Here is a 5,449-nt window from a genome sequence, read left to right as displayed (position 1 = left end):
TATATATATATATATATATATATATATATATATATATATCTACATAGATATACATTCGTACATATATATATCAAAGATTTACGAAGTAAATATGCCCATTATGGATACTCTGAACAATAAGTTTTGTAAATAACCGTTGGGATTGAAAATTACTTCGTAATCGCCTTTCTTTGCCTATATGATTTTCAATGTTGTTGTCCCAATATGTACTCGTTTGTGCGTCATCCAGAATTCTCTCAGCTACTTACGTACACATACCGACACATATACGCGTACGTACGTGTTGCCCTGTGTTTGATTTATTATTCAAATACTTGTCTCTCTCTCACCCTCTTTCTCTTACCCCCTCTCTCTCTCTCTCTCTCTCTTCCTTGCTCGCTCGCTGATGTATGCATGTTCCTGTGTCTATTGTGTATGTTTGTACTCACAGGCATGCACACACACACACACACACACACACACACATCACATCACACTGACACACACACATACACACCACACTGACACGCACACAAACACACATGCGCACGCATATGCATGCATGCCGGTATATATATATGTAAATGTTTACAAGTATATATCTATATATTTATACAATCAACAAAAGCTAAATATAAAAATCATAACGCAAATTTAGTAATGTTGTTTAATGTGAGAGGTATGCTAAAAGTGACAATTCTGGAAATAAATAATCACACAGAAGCAAATTTTATAGACAAGAAAGAAAAACTAAGAATATTTACATAGGACCAGGCTTTTATTGGCTAAATATTTTTGATTTTTGTCTTTTCAGTATCTAAATGTATACAGGAATAAACGCCAGTTGAGTTCATATTAAACCTAATTGTAATGTAGTTCTATCAACATTTATTTTCTTTCTATTGTTAATATATAATACATCTTGCTGATAAAACAAGTGGCATAATGGTTCTCTAGCAACTCTGAATACCTCATAGAGGATTGAAAATAAAAACAACAATCAGTAGGGTTACAAAGATCGTGAGATTCTAACAGATATTGGTGTCAACAACGTGGTTTATCCATTATATTCCCATGGCAAACAAAACCGGTAACGATGGCAGCAGCTGAAGAAGGAGAGATAGGTGAATAGAGGAGAAACTCGAAGAGGTGCATTTAGTAGAATTACAACGATATTAACACTTATAAGCAAATAAACATTGGTAAATACATTAGAGTTCATACGTTTGTCAATCTCTCTATCTGTTTTGCTAATTTCTTTCCACTGTTCTTCTCTCCAATATCTTCTTTCTATGTCTTATTGAGATTTTGATTTATAAAACCGAAAACTGGAATGAGTTAATTGACGCATTTAGATTTCAGTACTTGAAACGAAACTGTTAAGCATTCTTTTCTGAGATAAGAACTAGAAATATTCAGAATTTCCTCTTTTTTTTTTAATTTATCTTCTTTTATGATGTTACTTAAGATAATTCCAAGCGTCTCTAATTCAATTTTGTAATATCATTTTCACCGTGTTCTTAACATTTCTTTCCAATAATAACTTCATTTTTTTTTATCGTAATTTATTTACACATATCTGATAAATTTGTTTCGTATATTTTTATAGTAGTTATGTTATTCATTTGTGTTTTTTGTATTTATTTCATTCAAAGAACACAAATCAATTTGTTGAAGGGGAAAGCTTTCTTTTGAGCTCACTAAAATACATACTAGTCTTGTAATACATACTAGCCGTTTGCTACAATTGAACACATCCTTTGGCACATTATATGGTTTTATTCCAAAAGTGTTAAACAACACAATTAACTACGGGTGGCTGAGGGTAGCAAGCTGTCAGAATAGTTAGAGCACCGAATAAAATGCTTCCTTTCGACCAACTCATTACGTTTTGAATTCAAATTCTAGCAGGGTCTTTGCCTCTCCTCACCCCGAGGTCGCTATAAATACAGGTCAAGTATTGTGATCGTTTGTGTATCCTTGTTCATTTCTTTCAAAACTGTTGGCTTTATGTCAAAATTTGAGACTATTGTTTAGAAGTGCCTGAAAACTGGCATGTCAGGAAAATGATAATTTCCTCATTGTGACGTTCTGAGTTCAAATCCCACCGAGGTCAACTTTGCCTTTCATCCTCTCGAGTTGAGTAAAATGAAATAGCAGTCTAGAAACTAAGATAGACAGATTCCTCGAAAGTCTTTTCTTAGGATTGCTGACCCTTTGCCTAAATCAGAAATTATAGGGCGGTGAGCTTGCCGAACCGTTTTGTGTTATTTGCTTTCTACGTTTTGAGTTCAAATTCCTGCCGAGATCAATTTTGGCTTCTATTTTTTTCGAAGCCGATTAAATAAAGTATCAATCAAGTAATGAGATTTATGATATCGACTAAACGTCTTGCTTTAAAATTGTTGGCCTTGTGCCGAGATTAGAGACAATTATTTGGAGATGAGTGGATGGCAGAGTAGATAGAACTTTTAGTATTGTGTAAAACTCCCTTACATTCTGCGTTCAAGTCCTTCTAAGAACAATCTCGTCTTTCATCCTTCCAGGTGGACAAAATTAAGCACTAATATAAAAGGCTTTTCCCTCCCTCCAAATTTTTAGCGTCGTGCCTATGCCAGAAATTATTATTAACACTGTAATTACTGCCGTCACTTGACTGACGGCTTTTTTATAATGTTCGTTTCTGTCTTATTCTGTGTCTACCACTTTTTAAAGGTTTTATTCCCTCGTTTATTAGAGACATGTTATGTTTTTCCGATTCTTATAAAGAAACCTTCTCGAATGAAATGCCAAACGATTAAACTGATCTGAATACAGATAAGTACAGGATGCAGTCAAAGAAACCATCAACATTTACGAGTTGAACAAAGTTTCAATAGCAAACGCACAGAATGCAACAATCGAAACCCCGCTGGTAACTACGGAAAGCAATAAAATATTAGCTATATGAAGAGACCGTTACCATCTGGCTAACTTCACTAGCGCCATACTGATAGACTTTTAAATACGGCAGGTTTTTTGAATTTATACCAGTATATTAGTAATTTTTAATGCGGTGAGCTGGCAGAATCGCTAGCACGCCGGGAAAAAAGATTAGTGGCATTTCGACAGTCTTCACGTTCTGAATTCAAAATCTGCCGAAGACCACTTTGCCTTTCCTCCCTTTGGAGTCGGTAGAATAATTACCAGTTGAACACTGAGCTTGATGGGATCGACTTGCCCCTTCCCCCGAAATTACTGGCCTTGTACTAAAATTTGAAATCAGTATATCAGTAATTCTTATTTCCTTTATGGGACGGCATGTGGCCTAGTGGTTATGGTGCTCCGTTCACGATCATCATGGTTCGGTTTCAAATCCAGGGTTCGGCGGCAAGGCACTTTATTTCACGTATCTCTAGTCTTCTCAACATAATACAAATGCCAGTGGTTGCTGATGCAGCACTCTCTCTATCCATTTGTCATATCCTGGATTTATCACTGGGTCAAAGAGTGGGAGAGTCGAGAGAGTGTACATTGGTGTATAAAAGAATTAGTAAAAGCAGGGTACAGGTTTTATTGACCCTCATCACTAGCACTGAGGGGAAGAAAGGTATAGCAAATGAACTAGTAAAAAGATGCATTCACAAGAACCTATATGTGTCGGAGTAAAACTATAAGAACTTAAATCCGGTATTGAAATGTTAAGCACCGACCTTACTCTCCTAAATACGCTACAGTTCGGTTCCATTTTTGAACAAAAATCTGTATATTTTACAGGAGAAAAAATCGATGTTTCCATTCTTTTTTATAAGTCACCAACAATATAAACGGCTATAATTGGCTTTTGTAACCAACTGTTGTGAATTAGAGCCATCAACAGTTATTTTCTTTCATTTATTTCTTTTCCTTATTACTCCCTCTACTTCATTTACAACTTTCTTGTAACTCTGCACAGAGATTGAACATTCTATTTCGGAAAATACCTTGAAAATGAACAAACAATGTTCACTTATTTCGGTGTATAATTTGTTATTTTAAACTACCGTATGTCCAAATTTGGCCAAATGCGTTTTTTTCTGTTTTTCAATATTTAATTCTGCTTGCAATAGCCGGTTCTTTTGGCCAAACTATCGTATCTCCAGCTACTTCAGACGCCAAGATATGAAAATTTTCAAAATGTAGTACAACAGTTTAGAATTTTTCAAAAATATAAGCCCCACATACGACAGTTTTGCATAGGTATTTCTGACTGAAAATATATATGCATGGAGTTACGATTTCATGCACCCAACAAAGTATTATTGTTAAGCTGAAACTGTTGCTAATGTAAAAAGAAATGGAATGGTGAAACTATTTTTTCGTTTTCTGAAAAAGCAACGTTTTAGACTTTCGACACTTTTGCATGATAGCAACGAATTGTAATAAAACTGCATTGAGATCCAGCGAGAACATAAACCATGTTGCAACCTCTTGCCATAGTTGCTTATGTTATTTTTTATTCCACAACGATCATAATTACATCGTTCTGCTAGATTACCCATGAAGTGCTTATATTTTAGAAAGAAAGAATCACTCGAAGTAGCAATTTCTGCGTTGTTGTTGTTGTTGTTGTTTTGCTGTATTTTTGTTTTTAATTCTAGTTGTGTTTGCGCTGTAACTTATACGAAACAGCTTCAAATGATGATCAGATCAGTTTTGCTACCCAGCTTGACATTAGTTCCAAAATGTTGGTCAAAAGCTACGTCATAGTATGAACATGAAGCTTTACACAACATTACAAAATAATCACCACTTTGTCCGAAACCTTTTTTATTTACATGTTTTCTTCTGTTTTATTTTTGTTCTGTCTTTAGTTTTTTTAGCAGAATCAATTTTGTTTGTTATCTCATTCTCTGTGTGATATCCAATTTGAAATGTGATATTCTCCTTGTCGTCATCATCGTAATGATTGTCGTTCTTGTTGCTATAATCTTCTCTCTAAGTATTGAAGAAGCGTAAATCTAATAGGATATACATTTTAGCAAAATATATTATTGCAATCACTAGTATGTCTTCATTTGATGGATGTCAATATAATTTTGAAGCATTGAAATATTTCAATGAAATACAGACGAATAAAAGATAAATTTCGAACACAATTTTATAGAAGACCAAATAAAATTCAACATAGATAAAAGTACTTGTTGCCAAGGACACCAGAAATGTTCGATATTAAGAAATATTCATGCTGAATGCGTTACGTGGTAGAATGGTTAACGCATCGACAAAAATGCTTAGTAGCATTTCTTGCGAATCTTTACGTTCTGAGTTCAAGTCCCAGTCAGGTCAACTCGGTGGACTTACATAAAATAAAGTACTAGTCAGGTACTGGAGGTCAATATAATCGACTCCCTCGCTTCCCTCAAAACTGCTGGCCTTGTGCCAAAATTAGAAAGTATATGAAATATGTTCTCATCATGAAATATATTAAAGTAACGTGAGGAGATGTGAA

Source organism: Octopus bimaculoides, chromosome 11 (assembly GCF_001194135.2).
Source record: "Octopus bimaculoides isolate UCB-OBI-ISO-001 chromosome 11, ASM119413v2, whole genome shotgun sequence".
Lineage (NCBI taxonomy): Eukaryota > Metazoa > Mollusca > Cephalopoda > Octopoda > Octopodidae > Octopus > Octopus bimaculoides.
The sequence above is the reverse complement of the archived record's forward strand: the minus strand, read 5'-3'. Positions refer to the sequence as shown.